Source organism: Dermochelys coriacea, chromosome 12 (assembly GCF_009764565.3).
Source record: "Dermochelys coriacea isolate rDerCor1 chromosome 12, rDerCor1.pri.v4, whole genome shotgun sequence".
Classification (NCBI taxonomy): domain Eukaryota; kingdom Metazoa; phylum Chordata; order Testudines; family Dermochelyidae; genus Dermochelys; species Dermochelys coriacea.
Window position 1 is genome coordinate 35,105,161 of NC_050079.1, and position 17,764 is coordinate 35,122,924.

General features: G+C 41.9%; 1 long non-coding RNA gene across 2 annotated transcripts; it reads right to left on the reverse strand.

The window, feature by feature from the left end:
- Window positions 1–956: 956 nt before the first annotated feature.
- LOC122456361 lies at window positions 957–12,222 on the reverse strand. Of its 2 annotated transcripts, XR_006275251.1 has the most exons (4): window positions 9,577–12,222; window positions 4,597–4,803; window positions 2,123–4,152; window positions 957–1,981 (listed from the first exon to the last, which is right to left on the reverse strand). It is a non-coding gene; the product is annotated as an uncharacterized LOC122456361 (long non-coding RNA). The 2 variants fall into 2 exon arrangements; XR_006275250.1 differs by lacking the exon at window positions 9,577–12,222 and having other exon boundaries at window positions 4,597–5,101.
- Window positions 12,223–17,764: the final 5,542 nt, after the last annotated feature.

Consider the following 17,764-nt stretch of genomic DNA (forward strand, 5'->3'; position numbering starts at 1 on the left):
GATATATTAGCCCCAGGTTAAGTAGGTCCCTTTTTTCCCTGGGTAAGGTAACAGGGAAGGTTCCAGAACAATCAGGAACTTTCTGGAAACAATTAAGGCAGACAGGCTGATTAGAACATCTGCAGCCAATCAAGAAGCTGCCAGAATCAATTAAGACTGGCAGGCTAATCAGGGCACCTGAGTTTAAAAAGGAGCTCACTTCAGTCTGCGGTGTGCGTGCAAGGAGCTGGGAGCAAGAGACGCAAGAAGCTGAGAGTGAGAAGACGTACTACTGGAAGACCGAGAAGTGCAAGCATTATCAGACATCAGGAGGAAGGTCTTGTAGTGAAAATAAAGAAGGTATTTGGAGGAGGCCATGGGGAAGTAGCCCAGGGAGTTGTAGCTGTCACGCAGCTGTTATAGGAGCCACTGTAGACAGCTGCAATCCACAGGGCCCTGGGCTGGAACCCGGAGTAGAGGGTGGGCCCGGGTTCCCCCCATCCCTCCATCCCCCCAACTCCCTACTTGATAGCAGAGGAGTTGAACTGGACTGTGGGTTCCACCAGAGGGAAAGGTCTCTGGCCTGTTCCCTGATCCACTGGGTGGATCAGCAGAGACTGTGGGGATTGTTCTTCTTCCTTTCCCCATGCTGGCCAGTGATGAGGCTAACTGAGTGAATGGCAGATTTGAGCCACGAAAGTGCCCAAACTGAGGCCTGCTGTAAACCTCCAAGGTGAGAAAATCTGCCAATAAGCGCAGGACCCACCAAGGCAGAGGAGGAACTTTGTCACACTATGAACTTCAGTGGGCTTCGGATCAGGACCCTTAGTCATTTGTTCTCAAATAGGGCCAAATTCTTTGCTAGCATAAACTGCTGCAGCTTGGCCTAAGTCAACGGAGATGCATCAATTTACTCCAGCAGAGCATTTGCTGTTTTATGTTGACATACCATAAGAGTAGACAATCACTATCCAGATGTTTTACAGTGGTAGATGTCCACCTTTGGCTTGTGGCATGTGCCCTGTTCCATATCACAAGATGAACTTTAAACATTCCTGACTGAGGTTTATCATCTCTGCAACCGTTAGTTTAAAGAGATCCTGAGCAAAGGCATCTTAGAATATGTTATAGAAATACTGGCAATTCTCCTGACTTACTACATTACCATGTCCCATGTGAGAATGTACTAGTTTTACCCTTTGACAATGCCAAGCCTAACTGCATTCTATTTAGCAAGGTGGCAATGCAGACAGAGAGGAGATTCTGTATTTTATAGGGGTATTGTAGCAACATTTTAGTCAGAATCAGAAATTCATATTCATCCTTCCGTCTTCACAAAGGAAATTACAGCCAAGATTCTCAAGTTTAAATTGACTTGGTATTTGGCACCGAGTAGTATTATGGACCATTGTATTATGCAACAATATTTTTGTAGGGTCTCAGCCCTTCTGTTTTGATTGCAGCAGAATGATGCAGTGGAGGAAGACAAGAAAATATCAACAAGCAAAACAAACACCGTATAAATGAACCAACTATTTCTTCTATAGGTCGGAGAGGAAGAAAAATAGCAATAGACATCTCTACGTATTTTTAAATGCTGCAGAGGTGCTTGGTATTATGGCGATTGGGACTGTATAAATAGATGGATACATTCCTTTACTTTTGTGGTCTGAGCTAAAGCTGATTGATATAGATAGAAAGACTTTAATGGGCTTTGGATCAGGCCCCTAGAGAAGAAGTTCCAAAGCCATATTCACTTTGACTATCATGAAAACCTATCTAGTCTATCAGACTACCTAGCTCTGGTATCCCCATAACCACAGCATCTACATCACCATCCACACACCCACAATAACTAATATAAACACTATTACTCATGTCTATGTCAATACAACCATTAATTTTTAAGTCACTGGAATTCAGAGGAGGACTCTCAATGAGTCAGAAGTGGAATTTCGATGAAGACATGCATTACAGTCCTTCACTTGTAACAGAGCCTCAACTTTCCTTCTTTGCTCCAACTTTCCTCCAACTTTCCCTCAACTTTGCATCCGATGAAGTGAGCTGTAGCTCACGAAAGCTTATGCTCAAATAAATTTGTTAGTCTCTAAGGTGCCACAAGTACTTCTTTTCTTTTTGCAACTTTCCTTCTCTACATCTTCAAACTGTAGATCACTGAAATAGCACCAATATCTTTCTTGACACAGAATCCCTGCAAATAACTAAACACAACAATGTCCAGAAATGAAGCAACCTTTTTTCCACTTGCTTATGCTTTCTCGACTATTGTCTTCCTTAAAACAAGAGAAAATTATTTTCTTTGACTAGTGTTCTGGCATTTCATGGAAGTATTCTCTGCAAAGCACGCTCATTCTACTGCTGCACTTTAGCATGGTTCTTTGAACCCTATCTCTGAAGTCCATAACGCCAAAGACAATGCTAGCAAACATCATACGTGGAACACTTTTATCTGCACTGCACCAAGTCTGGATGCATAAGCAGAGCAGGATTTTTAATCATTTATGGAAATGTGGAACAGCACTTTATGGCATATTAGTGAAGAATTGATTGCTGTTTGAGACTTTTGTTGATGCATTTTGCGCTAATGAAACTTGCACCAAAGACCAAATTGGACACTGGTGTCAAAATATATATACACATATGAATAAGGGTTATTTTGCAATGGTTCAATTTCCACAATTATATAAATTAATTTGTGGGATTAAGAACAGTAGACAGAATGCTACTGAAGAGATCCTCTAATAACCAAGAAAAAAATCCAGATTTTTTGTTCTAAAGGCTTGTTTCACAAAACGAGCATTAGCCAAGCAGCCTTTCCCAAATCTTCCCCATTGTCAGAGCACTTGGCTCAAAATCAATGTACAGAGAGTGGCTTCTGAGACCCTTACAACGGCATCTGTTATACAGCATGTTGCATCCAAAAGCCACCTGTGTATTCAGAGATAATGTTAGGCGTTTGCATGTCAAACTGGGTCTTTGTGAGAATTTCTGAAGTTATATCTAAATAAGTCTCTCCTGCCAAATATATTGATGGGGTTTCCAACCAAGTGATAATATGATTGTTCTAAGCCCTTTTTAACTTGACTGCCTTGCTGAGTGTTTTCTGCCTGCCTATCTGCTTTGGTTTGTATTGCTGTCGGTTTTTTTCCTCCCTTGCTTTCGGTCTGGTTTTCTTGTTCTGCCTGTTCCTTTACTGTAGCACAGTCTGTACTCTCCAGTCCTCTTAGGCTCACTTGGATCAGAATTCAAGATGGAGTAGTTCTTCTCTCAGGTGGCTTCCACATTCGATCTTCATTTGCTCTTTAATATTTGGCTCAAAAGCCAAAAACAAAAAGCGATGGCTTGTTCTATTGTCGCCTTTCACCATTTTCAATACAAGTATTAAATGAGAAGGAAATCTCTGACTCCAGCTGTCAGAGCTAAATTCCGTAACTATGCTGAAGATACCAAGAAAATAATACAGTAAAAACGTCTCGGGGCAGGAGAAAAAAATATGCAAAAAACAAAATTTTAAAAATCGGTGCTGAAGACAACGCAGGACATTGTGCGATAGGCGTTAGGGGCAGAGTTGAGAGTGATATAGAGATTCTAGTTTCTGTTGCAATTTAAATGAAGTATCTTTTTAAAAGGGAATTAGGGCCTGATCCAAAACCCTTTGTAGTCAATGGAAAAAGGTTTAGTGCAGATGTTGGGTTCTGCCAGTCCCCAGAACTGCCCAGGAGCAGGAAGGCACAATGGTGGCAGAAAGCCACCATATCCTCCATTCCCTCTGGGCTGAAAGCCCTGAGCTATGCTTCCTAGAGGCACAGAACGCCATCTCCCCTGAGTTTTCAAAAATGCAAATGTGGAATTGCACACAGACAAAATGCATGGAGCAAACTTGCATGCACTGTTACCAGAATCAGGCGCACCTTCGTGGGTTTGTTTATATGAATCATGTATGTTCACTTTTGTGGGGCATGTACGCATGTTTAAAACAAGACCTTCGGTCTCTTGCAAATCTCCATGCCTTTTAAATTCAGTACATGATTCTTCTTCACTTCTTGTCCTAAATCAGCGTGCAGTGTTGCTAGGCTGCTAAAACAGTCCCCCCCAATCAACAATGAATTAACTGAATGTGAAGTGCTCTGAAATCCGTTGATGTAAAGATTGCTGTGAATGAAAAAAAAAATTCTTTTGATTCCTATTCATTTGTAATGTCAATGAGTTACTTTTAAGAAATTATATCTTTCCTGCCTTGTACAATATAGAATTTTTGCATTTATTTTATATCTAAATTAACAGCATCCCCAAGCAGGTTTTACATTTGGAAGGCAACATACTGTAAGCAATTAGAGAATTGTGTGTAAATATATAATTTGTTTGAGGAAAGGAAAGCTCTTTGTTGCAATTAAGTCTGATTTAAAATTTTACTTTAAAAGCTAACCAATTCCTAAAATGGGAAGAGCAGAAATGGCTGGAGGACCACCCAGTATATTTGTACAGCACTTAATACTGTGGGGTCCTGAGCCAGGCCTCGGGCTCCTAGTTGCCACATTAATACTAATCAGTAAGAATAACATATCTGCTTTTATCCAGCTGGTGGGAAATCCATACCTCAATATGCTGCAGGGCTCTCAGACTAGCCTCCAGAGGGACTCTGCTCTTTGCAGAGATGAGAGAGAACATACACACTTGTCAACTATCTCCTCCTCAGTAAGCAGAAGTGTATTCCTGGCATGTACATGTTCTAGGAGTATTCTTATTGGCATGGGATAGGAAGGGATGTCTGGGTAGGGAAGGTGGACATGTTCTGGGTCTTGACTGAAAAACAACAAGGTGTTAAAGTGAACCCAAGTGCTGAGTCATTTCTTCTGCATGGATTTTACACATAGCCTTGAACTCTCAGAGGATAAAAAATATCTACAATTTCCAGTGGGGGCACTGAACCGTAATCTAGCACTGCTGCGTAAAGCCTCTTGGGGCAGCTGCAAATATAGGTACATGGATTTACAGTTCCACTTACAAGCTCAGTATCACACTTTGCAGGGATTGCAAAATATGTTAGGATTACTAATGCAACTTCACAGTATACCCGTGAGGTATGTCTATTATCCCTAGTTTACAGATGGTGAAATGAAGGTTCAGAGTTGTTAAATCACTTGCCCAAAATCACACACTGTGTCGCAAAAGTAGGAATTGAATCTCTCCCCGCCACCCCCCACCCTTCACTGGCTAACCAATAGGCAACACTTTCATTACAGTGATGTCCTTGACCTTGGTACTAGAGAGTTCCATTGGGCAGATGCTTGCCACAGCTCATCCCAAAAATCAGTTAGATTAGTGGCCACTTTAACTAGCAACAGCTGCATAAACATAGCAACACAGTGTAGAAGTGAAGAAAAAATATAGCCACTCCAGTAAACAGATAGTAGCCTGCGCCAAGTTCTCCACATTGGCACAATTTATCTCTACTGCCAACCCCTAACAGCATGTAAATTACACCACATTGGACTCAGTTTAACACCCTTACACTCAGCCAACCTCTCCTAATTGATTTAGGAGCGACTAAGGCAGTCTAACCAAGTCTAAACGGGTGTAATTTACAGACTGCGAGTACTGGAAGAAGGTGTGAGTTACAGTAATTTAGATTCACCTCTATATTTGGCCCAGGATCTAAGGGTGCAAGTGAGCTCTAATCCTGAGTTATGTAGGTGCTCTTCCTTGAAGCCATTCACTGAGCTCTGTGACTGAAGTTAGTTGGAGCTGCACTCACTTGGCTGAGGGCAAAATAGCACATATGGCATTTCTTTGGCCATGTTATTTGGGAACCAAACTGTGTTGCAATAATTCAAAGCATGTCAGATGCCTGGAAAGAGCATCTTTTTCCTGCAGCCGTCACAACGGCCTGGGTGACTAACAACAGCAATGCTTTTAGAGAGCACGTTGCAGTATGTAGAATAGCATCTGTCATTGCTAATGCAACATTTCTACTTGCCATGCAAAAGGCAACAGGCAAACGTGTCACATGCGCATCTATTGGTAAGTTGAGAAGATGCATGTAGCAAGCACTAACTTAGCCGCAAAAAGCCATTCTCCTCCAATACCTTCAGAGTAGGAGCCTCAGTTTTGTTTTGCCTTTACAGATGCAGTTTTCCACATGATGAATAGCATATAGCAAATTAATATTTAAGAATCCAGCTCTGAGAAGTAATTACTCAGCTAAAACAGAGTTCATGTTATTGATGCTTTTCTCCTTATGAGACTTCTTGAGGATGAGTCTACAAACTAAATTAAGACATTTAAAATGGGGGGGGGGTAATTACACATCATTAGTTTTCCTGATTTACATATTTTAGCAATTGTTTATATTATGTAGCCCGTAGAGCAGCTTTTCCAAGTTATTCCTGAGGAAGGACTGTACATACTCATATACCCCTAGACTTTGATAGCATGAAGCAATATGAAGGTAGCATCTATCCCTGTACCTTTGCTAAATAAGATTACATCTATTGTGACCTCTACAGACAAAAACAATACAGTAAATTCATTAATAACAAAGGTTTCAGAGTAGCAGCCGTGTTAGTCTGTATTCGCAAAAAGAAAAGGAGTACTTGTGGCACCTTAGAGACTAACAAATTTATTAGAGCATAAGCTTTCGTGAGCTACAGCTCACTTCATCGGATGCATTTGGTGGAAAAAACAGAGGAGAGATTTATATACACACACACAGAGAACATGAAACAATGGATTTATCATACACACTGTAAGGAGAGTGATCACTTAAGATAAGCCATCACCAACAGCAGGGGGGGGAAAGGAGGAAAACCTTTCTTGGTGACAAGCAGGTAGGCTAATTCCAGCAGTTAACAAGAATATCAGAGGAACAGTGGGGGGTGGGGTGGGAGGGAGAAATACCATGGGGAAATAGTTTTACTTTGTGTAATGACTCATCCATTCCCAGTCTCTATTCAAGCGTAAGTTAATTGTATCCAGTTTGCAAATTAATTCCAATTCAGCAGTCTCTCGTTGGAGTCTGTTTTTGAAGCTTTTTTGTTGAAGTATAGCCACTCTTAGGTCTGTGATCGAGTGACCAGAGAGGTTGAAGTGTTCTCCAACTGGTTTTTGAATGTTATAATTCTTGACGTCTGATTTGTGTCCATTCATTCTTTTACGTAGAGACTGTCCAGTTTGGCCAATGTACATGGCAGAGGGGCATTGCTGGCACATGATGGCATATATCACATTGGTAGATGCGCAGGTGAACGAGCCTCTGATAGTGTGGCTGATGTGATTAGGCCCTATGATGGTATCCCCTGAATAGATATGTGGACAGAGTTGGCAACGGGCTTAGTTGCAAGGATAGGTTCCTGGGTTAGTGGTTCTGTTGTGTGGTGTGTGGTTGCTGGTGAGTATTTGCTTCAGATTGGGGGGCTGTCTGTAAGCAAGGACTGGTCTGTCTCCCAAGATCTGAGAGAGCGATGGCTCGTCCTTCAGGATAGGTTGTAGATCCTTGATGATGTGTTGGAGAGGTTTTAGTTGGGGGCTGAAGGTGATGGCTAGTGGCGTTCTGTTGTTTTCTTTGTTGGACCTGTCCTGTAGTAGGTGACTTCTGGGTACTCTTCTGGCTCTGTCAATCTGTTTCTTCACTTCAGCAGGTGGGTATTGTAGTTGTAGGAATGCATGATAGAGATCTTGTAGGTGTTTGTCTCTGTCTGAGGGGTTGGAGCAAATGCGGTTATATCGTAGCGCTTGGCTGTAGACAATGGATCAAGTGGTATGATCTGGATGAAAGCTAGAGGCATGTAGGTAGGAATAGCGGTCAGTAGGTTTCCGATATAGGGTGGTGTTTATGTGACCATCGCTTATTAGCACCGTAGTGTCCAGGAAGTGGATCTCTTGTGTGGACTGGTCCAGGCTGAGGTTGATGGTGGGATGGAAATTGTTGAAATCATGGTGGAATTCCTCAAGAGCTTCTTTTCCATGGGTCCAGATGATGAAGATGTCATCAATGTAGCGCAAGTAGAGTAGGGGCATTAGGGGACGAGAGCTGAGGAAGCGTTGTTCTAAGTCAGCCATAAAAATGTTGGCATACTGTGGGGCCATGCGGGTACCCATCGCAGTGCCGCTGATTTGAAGGTATACATTGTCACCAAATGTGAAATAGTTATGGGTCAGAACAAAGTCACAAAGTTCTGCCACCAGGTTAGCCGTGACAGTATCGGGGATACTGTTCCTGACAATTTCCATCCCACCATCAACCTCAGCCTGGACCAGTCCACACAAGAGATCCACTTCCTGGACACTACGGTGCTAATAAGCGATGGTCACATAAACACCACCCTATATCGGAAACCTACTGACCGCTATTCCTACCTACATGCCTCTAGCTTTCATCCAGATCATACCACTCGATCCATTGTCTACAGCCAAGCGCTACGATATAACCGCATTTGCTCCAACCCCTCAGACAGAGACAAACACCTACAAGATCTCTATCATGCATTCCTACAACTACAATACCCACCTGCTGAAGTGAAGAAACAGATTGACAGAGCCAGAAGAGTACCCAGAAGTCACCTACTACAGGACAGGTCCAACAAAGAAAACAACAGAACGCCACTAGCCATCACCTTCAGCCCCCAACTAAAACCTCTCCAACGCATCATCAAGGATCTACAACCTATCCTGAAGGACGAGCCATCGCTCTCTCAGATCTTGGGAGACAGACCAGTCCTTGCTTACAGACAGCCCCCCAATCTGAAGCAAATACTCACCAGCAACCACACACCACACAACAGAACCACTAACCCAGGAACCTATCCTTGCAACAAAGCCCGTTGCCAACTCTGTCCACATATCTATTCAGGGGATACCATCATAGGGCCTAATCACATCAGCCACACTATCAGAGGCTCGTTCACCTGCGCATCTACCAATGTGATATATGCCATCATGTGCCAGCAATGCCCCTCTGCCATGTACATTGGCCAAACTGGACAGTCTCTACGTAAAAGAATGAATGGACACAAATCAGACGTCAAGAATTATAACATTCAAAAACCAGTTGGAGAACACTTCAACCTCTCTGGTCACTCGATCACAGACCTAAGAGTGGCTATACTTCAACAAAAAAGCTTCAAAAACAGACTCCAACGAGAGACTGCTGAATTGGAATTAATTTGCAAACTGGATACAATTAACTTACGCTTGAATAGAGACTGGGAATGGATGAGTCATTACACAAAGTAAAACTATTTCCCCATGGTATTTCTCCCTCCCACCCCACCCCCCACTGTTCCTCTGATATTCTTGTTAACTGCTGGAATTAGCCTACCTGCTTGTCACCAAGAAAGGTTTTCCTCCTTTTTCCCCCCCCTGCTGTTGGTGATGGCTTATCTTAAGTGATCACTCTCCTTACAGTGTGTATGATAAACCCATTGTTTCATGTTCTCTGTGTGTGTGTATATAAATCTCTCCTCTGTTTTTTCCACCAAATGCATCCGATGAAGTGAGCTGTAGCTCACGAAAGCTTATGCTCTAATAAATTTGTTAGTCTCTAAGGTGCCATTAATAACAAAGAACTTCCGCTCCTACCACAAACTTCTCTGTTCTTGAGCCATCTCCCTTGGGAAAAGCAGAATACACCAATGGAAAAGAGTGGAGAGTGAGCTTCCAGGTCACAGCTCTTCCACAAACATCTCTCTCCTGCCTGACCTTGTACCCCCAGTTGATTAAATCTAAGGTCTGTCAAATTGAGCTTTCCACCTGGTCCAGAGTCCTGAGACAGTTAATCTCTAATACCTGGGCATGACACTTTGAACCATTAGGAAATTCCAACTAGTAGAGAACGCTACACATCAAACATGTCCGCCAGTCTCTACACTAGCTTGCCATAGAAAGCAATGCTCAAGGTCTCAGTCCATATCTTCAGTGTGCTCAATGGTCTGGGTGCATGTTACCTAAAAATCCAGAATGAAGACCTTGGTCAACAGCGTCTCTCCTCTGGCACAATGAACTTTCTACCATAAGGATAAAGCTGTGCAGGAGACAGAGCTTTCCCAGGGCTAGTCTGAGACTGTGAAATGAACTTGTCACCTGTATTCTTCCTCGTTGTCCCTCGAGGGCACTCACTCTAAAGTCCAGGGTCTTCAGCCATCACTCTCTTGGGTAGATATTAACATCGCTCTCCTGCCTTACAGGGGTTGTTCCAGGGGGCACAACAGTTCCCTGCTTACACTGTTAATTCTCCAACAAGCCATGCTTTGCTTTCTCTTTGAAGACTATGAACAGCTGTAATTGCCAACAATAGTAAGTTATGACAAAAAGCAAACAAACACATTTATTCTTAAGGTGAAAGCATTGCAAAGAAAAACAATTAGCATTCTAACTGCATGCTAAAATCTTACCAGAGGTCACCCATCAGTCTTATAAGGCCCCAATAGCCCAGAGGCCTTCCAACCCTTCTCAGGAAGGACTGGGACCTCCTCTTGGACAGAAGGTCCTGACTGCCTGGTGGATCAGAAAGGATGCACTGAGTAAATTTAAACTTGACCTATTTATCCAAAAATCCTTTCTTTGTCTGTTGGTTTCCAGAGAATCTAGTATGAACTAGTATATGTGTACCTCTCTGGGGTGTTACAATCTAGCTGATTGGTCTTAATCACCACCCAATGTTTTTTGTTCCTGGAGGAGTTCCTTCCCCATGGAGTAAAACCCAATCATACATAAATCATTCATTTAAACCAACAGACCCAAAGATGGGGTTGCAATATTTGTCACATTCCTCCTATGATGAAATGACATACAATCCCAGCCCACAACACTACATATACTTAATACCCTAAGGTCTTTCAAGGATATTGCAGGAAATTGCCATGTCTGTCACAAAACTCACACAGGAACTAATCACCAATCTCATCACCTTCTGCTCCATGTGCCAGGCGGCTTTCTTTGACCTGCCTTCTCTATCAAATATATACAGAACATGTGTACACACGCACCCACGCACCCACCCCCAATGAAAACAATACACTCCCCTGCACACATTTCTCCTACTGGGGGAGGATGGGAGAATAAATACTTTGTGACAGATGTTGGAAACATTGGTTAATGCACTACTGGAAGGTGCTCAGATACCACAGGGATGACCACATTATAAGAACCTATACAGAGTACACAGGCCTCAGACTATAAATGGTTTTATAGATCCAAAACAACTTGACCTGCTGAAGTATGACCATGCAGCAAGCTGTGGAAGACATAGATTTGGATCTTAGATGCTTGGGAAAGGAATATAGCCTTTCATGAAACAAATACCCTTTGTTGCATGACAGATGAAATGGTATCAGCATTGGACTTTGCAGAAGGCCACTGACAACTTGAACCATGTTTGTGTTTGCATAGGGGAGACTTAAGATGTTGAAGGATAAAAACTGACCTTGATCCCCAAAAAGGAAAGATTAGGATCCTGAAAGCCACATGTGGAGTGGCCATGGATCAGGGCCAGATGGAGTTAGAACTCACACTCGGCTCATTGGCACAGGGCAAGAGAACTGCACAAAAATAATTTGCACTGTTAAGTAACAGAGGCATAGTTTTGCATAGATTATGTTTTTTCAGTTGTAACTGATCCAGATTGGATCCCATTCTTCACGTAAAAGGCTTGGAAAGAGGCCTGACAAATTGTCAGTTATGTGCTGTACCTACATATGTTCCCCAGCATACAGGGATATAATCTTAAATTAATGCATTTTATAACTCGAACAAAACTAATCTAGGTCTTTGATGTAGAACAGAATTGCTGTACTTGGCAGGCATTTGTGAGCATTTAAAACCCCTCTGTATAGGCAAAAATGACAAGATCCATCAATACCATATTGTTCTGTTAGCAGAAATATACCATCTATGGTACATTCAACATAAGGCTTTGACTGGCCTTCTGAGATAGATATAAATTAGATATAGATATTTGACACTGATAACTGAGCAGAACTCTCTACATCAATCTGTCAAGCATTACCTGGTTTATTAGCTTACCGAATTTTGCTTTATCCCATATGCTAGGAGGTACTAACTCAAATGTGAAAGTTTCCTATATTGTCATGGTAATTTCCTAATTATATGTGGTGGCTGGGAAAAAGAGAAAAAGTTTGACACTACTCCCCAAAATAAAGAGGCATAGTGCATACATATTAAGCTGAAAGATTCACTTGAGACAAAATGTGATTTAACTGGGGAAGGAAGTTACAGCTGAAGGAAAAAGAAAAGGAGTACTTGTGGCACCTTAGAGACCAACAAATTTATTAGAGCATAAGCTTTCGTGAGCTACAGCTCACTTCATCGGATGCATTTGGTGGAAAAAACAGAGGAGAGATTTATATACGCACACACAGAGAACATGAAACAATGGATTTATCATACACACTGTAAGGAGAGTGATCACTTAAGATAAGCCATCACCAGCAGCGGGGGGGGGGGGGGGGGGGCGCGGAGGGGAAGGAGGAAAACCTTTCATGGTGACAAGCAAGGTAGGCTATTTCCAGCAGTTAACAAGAATATCTGAGGAACAGTGGGGAGTGGGGTGGGGTTGGGGGGGAGAAATACCCTGGGGAAATAGTTTTACTTTGTGTAATGACTCATCCATTCCCAGTCTCTATTCAAGCCTAAGTTAATTGTATCCAGTTTGCAAATTAATTCCAATTCAGCAGTCTCTCGTTGGAGTCTGTATATGTATAACAGAGACATCTACTGGCCAAGTGGTGGGGGAAGGGGGGGGAAATGTAGTTCCTTTTGCTTGTTTTGATACAGAACTTTACCCTGCACATAAAGACCTCCCAAATTTAACTCCTTCTTCTTTCCCCCCACCCCATCCTCTTCAACATTTCCTTCTTATTGATATTAGTTGTCGGCCTTCAGGCATCTAGTTGCAGGCATGCTCTGTTTCTCATACTATTGTTAGCTATCGTATTTCCTGTAATATGGGAAACAGAAGATAATTCCCTGTTGCATGCTTGGTTTACATTAATACTAAACATTCCTTGTCTTTTGTAGGCAGATGGTGTAGTTAGGTCTATGTCCATCAACTGGCCACATTCCAATATGTTAAAAATAATCTGAAATCTGTTGTGTTGCCTCACTTTCGCTGGTTTCTATAGAGAAAGGGAAAGTTTCTTTTGGTTATTTTTATAAGACACTGACATTTATGTTAAAATGTTTTGATTCAAGGAAGCTGAATATGATTCTCGTTGCTTTCTTACAAGAAATACCGTGTACCCTCAACTCCTGTTGAGTTAAAAAAAAATCTTACTGTTTCTATAGCCTACTGAAGTGTAACCCTTCTGCCAGTCAGAGTTGGCAGCAACATAGGCTGGGTTTGGTATCTAGGGGTTCCAGTCCAATAACACAATGCAAACCAGCTCGAGCCCCCACCCAGTGACCTGGGACAAATATATACCATCCCCGCTGGACGCCTCCAAGAGGCAATACTTCCCCTCTCGCAAGCACGTAGTCTGAGTGTAGCAAAAAGCCTTTTAATAACAGAGAGAAACAATGTGGCATTATGTTGGGGAAACACCACCAACAGGATTCATAACACAACCCATGAGCAAAAACCCACCCCAAGCAAATTGGGGTGTGTCGTTTCCCTTTGGTTCTTGAGTCCAGCAACCCAAAATCACCCAAAGTCCCAAAAGTCCAAGGACCCAAAAGTCTCTGTCCCTGGTCAGGGCAGCCCCAGAGTTCAAAAGTTTATCTGCAGAGTTTTACCTCCAAACCTGGGTGAAGATGGGGGGGGGGGTTAAGGGGCACCTTACGTAGTCCAAAGCTGATTGCCCCACCTCTCCATGGGGCTCCGCTCTGCCAGCCGCCCCCATGAGCTGCTCCAGGCATCCGACAAACCGCTTTACTCCACCAACCACTCTGCTTGCCGTCCTGCAAACTGCAATGCTCTGCTCTGCTCTGCCAGCCGTCCTGCAAACTACTCTGCTCCACCAGCCGCTCTGCTCGCCGTCCCATAAACTGCTCTGCTCCACCAGCCACTCTGCTCTGCTCACCATCCCACAAACTGCTCCGCCATATATCTTCAGGCTCCCCCACTACAGAACACTCAGTGATTTCAGCTCTTAGTAAGTTTAGCTCTTTTATGACTTCAGCTTGTAATAAGGGAGCCTCAGTGCTAGTACACCATTAGCCCAAAGTGAATTCAGCTCAGCAGCCTGTAACTAGACTCCTAATGGAATCAAAATTAGCTCTGATATTCCATAGGGGAGAGAGAAGAAAGTGCAATTAGCATATAAGGCCCTCACCAGGGGGCCCATGACACCAAGTATTAATGCCTGTCCCCAACCTCTCTCCATTCACTGGGAATTGGAACCCATGACCCTTGCCTAGCGAGTGCTGCTCAGTTGATGGTGAGTCCCTTCATCATAATAAAAGGCCAAGTACAGTTCCACTGTCCTTGATTCACATAATCAGGATAATAACAGTTTATTCCTGCCCCAATAACAGAGAAACTGGGGCTCCTACAGCAGCCAAAGTGACCATCTAGGCAGGGTGGGTGTGTCTATGCAAATGAGATCAGCCCCTGAAGTTCTTTTCCACAACCCACCATGACTCGCCACCAGATGTCAGCATAGAGCTCATCCTGACTGCTTACAGAAGCATACCTTCTTTTGGGGATGTAGTTTTCTGCTGATTATCCACCAGCCATTACATTTTCCCTTGGTAATTGTAGATCAGATATTAGAGTACAATGGTTATGATCAGCCACTATTTTAAAGATATGTGCAAATACAAATTTTGCAACATATCTTAATCAAAATGTTTTGTAAGTGAAATCGCACTCCTGAAAGGAAGCAGTTTCAAGTACTGTAAAAATCACTTGGATAGACAACAAATGAACAAAATCCTCTCAGATCTGCTTTGATGTTATATTTTAATGTTAAGATGACTGCTGTGTTGGTCTCTTGGTGCAATAATCCATCATTCTGTGGCAGGGGGACACGGTGCTGTGTTGCTCAGGTATAAATCTGGGATAATTTAACACTGCGGATTGACTGTGGACAATGTATTACTGAGGAAATTACTTTAACTTAAATACCATGTCACCACCACCCTATGGAATGTAATGGGAATTTTGCCTGACTGTGGGCTAAGTACTTGGGGGTTTGGCTCAACATGCACAGGAAAGGGTTGGGATTTTTTTGTAACTAGTCAAATAAAATTGTTTATTATCCCATTTGAACATTCCCCTGCAGCATCCCGCACCAAACACGACAGCTTTGCGCTAAGGCACAGAAAGAGAAATTCACAGGGGACTAGGACCAGAAGTGAAACTGATCAATCAGTTTCACAGCTCAAGTGGAGGGGAGAGCAAAATAAAGCAAATAAACGTCATTAGTGGTAAAAAGTTCGATTTTCTGTCACAGGTTGTCAGAAGCTTTAAGCACCCACTTATGCATCTAAGTTGCACATACACAAATAACTAATCAGGTACATTCACATGCACAGTTGCTGAATAATTTTCTTTAATATTCTATTTTAATTTTGATGTTGCTCCTTTTAGTGTCTATAGACAAGCAGCTTATATCTGCACAGTGAACAGATGTGATCCTCTGCCTGAAGATTGTACACTGTATTGCCACACCATCAAAAATAACTATGAACAACATCTATCCAGAGGAGAGCTTAGCACTGAAAGGGATTGAAGCCAACAATGATTAGTGGGAAATGCAAATTGCAGAAGTGGAAACGGCCCCATTTACATGACTGGGCCCTGTAACGTGAATAAACGTGATGGAGTTTTTGTGCCATTATGAATGTTTTTGAAGTTCATTGAATAGAGCTAACCATAAAAGTTAAAGGAACAGAAACCAAATATTTTATCAAGTAACATTTCCTTTTTTTTTATTTTAATCGGAGTTTGTTGTCAATAAACATACAGAAATAGAGAAGAGAGTTTTACAGAAAAGTGTATTCATTTATTTTTACTTTGTATTACATAAAATAGACACACAAGATAATGCAGTTACAGAAAAATAAAAATAAGGCAAAATATTTATTTTATCTTCTATATAATGAAATTGTTTTTTTTCTGCCAACTCATTTCATCTCCAAACCACCATCCCCACTTTCACTTCACGGAAGATTCTTTTTCAGAACTATTTTACAGCCATAAAAAAGTGTCTAATATTTTCTCTTGAATTCCAAAATCATGACAAGCTTGTAATTAACCATTGTTTGTCTGGAATTTCTGAAGCCATTATGCTATACTATAAGAACACACATTTTATCAAGATTTGAGCGTGGTCTAATTAATGGAGATCACATGCAGCCCATTAAGTAACAACATGGTAATCAAACATCTGGAAATACTGCTTGACTAGCTCTTTATGCACCCAGGGGCAAATCATGCATCCATTAAAGACATTATATGGCTACATTAATTAGAACATCACAACCTTTGAAGATGTGATATTCATGGGTTAATTTGACCGAAGCTACATAATAACAAGAAACTCATTTTGAAGTGAATTTAGTACCCATTAAAAATTAAATTGACAACAATAGTTGTGCTTGTCACCACATCACATGTACAAGACAAGGTCAGTTTAGTCCTTGGCCTATCCCACCTCGGTCTTCAATACTGATCTGGATAGTGAGAAGGTGAGACTGTATTAAAGAGTAAGTGTTGTGCCCCAGGAGATTAGAGAGATAAGGTGAGTGAAGTAATATCTTTTATTGGACAAACTTCTGTTTCTTAGAGAAACAAGTTTTCAAGCTTACACAAAACCCTTCTTCACATCTGGGAAAGTCTGAGTTAGTTTCCCAGACCAGAGTAGCAGCCGTGTTAGTCTGTATTCGCAAAAAGAAAAGGAGTACTTGTGGCACCTTAGAGACTAACAAATTTATTTGAGCATTATTAAATAAATAAATTTATAATAAATAAATGCTCAAATAAATGTGTTAGTCTCTAAGGTGCCACAAGTACTCCTTTTCTTTTTCCCAGACCAGTAGAAGAGCTCTGTGAAAGCTCAAAAGCTTGTGTCTCTCTCCCACAGAAGTTGGTCCAATAAAAGATATTACCTCACCCACCTAGTCTCTTTAATGAGTGAGTATTTTATTGTTTGGTCTACCTGCTGAAGCTTACTGCTAACTTCCATGTGAATACCTGCTGTTTGAGAACAGCAACCTGGTCAAACAACAGCCATCCTGTACTCATCATCAGTCATTACCACCCTCATTAACATTACAAAAAGGGCATATTTCATGGTAACATTTAGGCCATCAGTCTGTTCTGGCCTCAGCTAAATCTCAGATGTTCACCTTGGTAAAATGTTCTGTGTAGTTTCCGGGTGATCATACTGGCAAGAAAATTGTTACCTGTATAAGTATTTAAAGAATGCCTTATAGTCAAATCAGTGTCACAGAAAGACACTCCAAAAGCAAAAAGAAAAGGAGTACTTGTGGAACCTTAGAGGCTAACAAATTTATTAGAGCATAAGCTTTCGTGAGCTACAGCTCACTTCATCGGATGGAAGTGAGCTGTAGCTCACGAAAGCTTATGCTCTAATAAATTTGTTAGTCTCTAAGGTGCCACAAGTACTCCTTTTCTTTTTGCGAATACAGACTAACACGGCTGCTACTATGAAACCTGTCATTATGCAAGACTCCAAAAGCAGGTTCCTAGCCTGCTCTGACTCATAGTTCAAATTCAGTTTCTTCCACTATCATGTGATTTGAATAAGTCATAAAATATGGTTCTCTCACATGAAAGTTCCCATAT